Consider the following 933-nt stretch of genomic DNA (forward strand, 5'->3'; position numbering starts at 1 on the left):
ATTCCACAGGTTGTCTGTTCACGCTGTTGATTACTTTTGCTATGCAGAAACTTTGCAATTTAATTAAGTACCATTTGTCTATATTTGTTTTGTTGCCTATGCTTTTGAGGTATTTGTCATGAATTCTTTCCTAAACCAATGTCAGAAGAGTTTTCCTTTAAGTTTCTTCTGTCATTTGTATATTTTCACGTCTTATGTTGAAGTCTTTAGGCCACCTTGGGTTGATTTTCGAATATGGTGAGAGATAGGCGTCCGGTTTCATTCTTTTGCATATGGCAATTGGATTTTCCTGGCACCGTTTATTGAAAAAGGTGTGTTTACCCAGTGTTATGTTATTGTTGACTTTGTCAAAGATCACTTGGCTGTAAGAATGTGGCTTTGTTTCTGGGTTTTCTGTTCCGTTTCATAGATTTATGTCTCTAGTCTTATACCAGTACCATGCTTTTTGGGTTACTATAGCCTTGTAGTATGTAATATAATTTGAAGTGAAGCAACATGATGCTTCCAGCTTTTTCTTTGCTCAGATTACTTTGGCCTTTGGGCTATTTTTTGGTTTCATATGAAAGATAGAAATATTTTTCCTACTTCTGTGAAAAATTACATTCATATATTGATGGGGATTACACTGAACCTACAGATTATTTTTGGGAATATAGCCATTTTAACTATGTTCATTCTTCTGATGCATGAACATGGGATATATTTCCATTTGTTTCATCTACAGTTTCTTTCATCAATGTTTTTGAGTTTTCCTTGTAGAGATCTTTTATCTCCTGTGTTAGATACACTCCTATGCATTTTATTATTTTTAGCTATTATGAAAGGGATCACCTTCTTGATTTGGTTCTTGGCTAGATTTTTATTTGTGTATAGAAACGCTACTAATTCATGTACATTGATTTTGTATCCTAAAGTATACTGAATTCATTTATC

The sequence above is a fragment of the Propithecus coquereli genome, unplaced genomic scaffold (assembly GCF_000956105.1).
Source record: "Propithecus coquereli isolate 6110/MARCELLA unplaced genomic scaffold, Pcoq_1.0 Scaffold909, whole genome shotgun sequence".
NCBI lineage: Eukaryota > Metazoa > Chordata > Mammalia > Primates > Indriidae > Propithecus > Propithecus coquereli.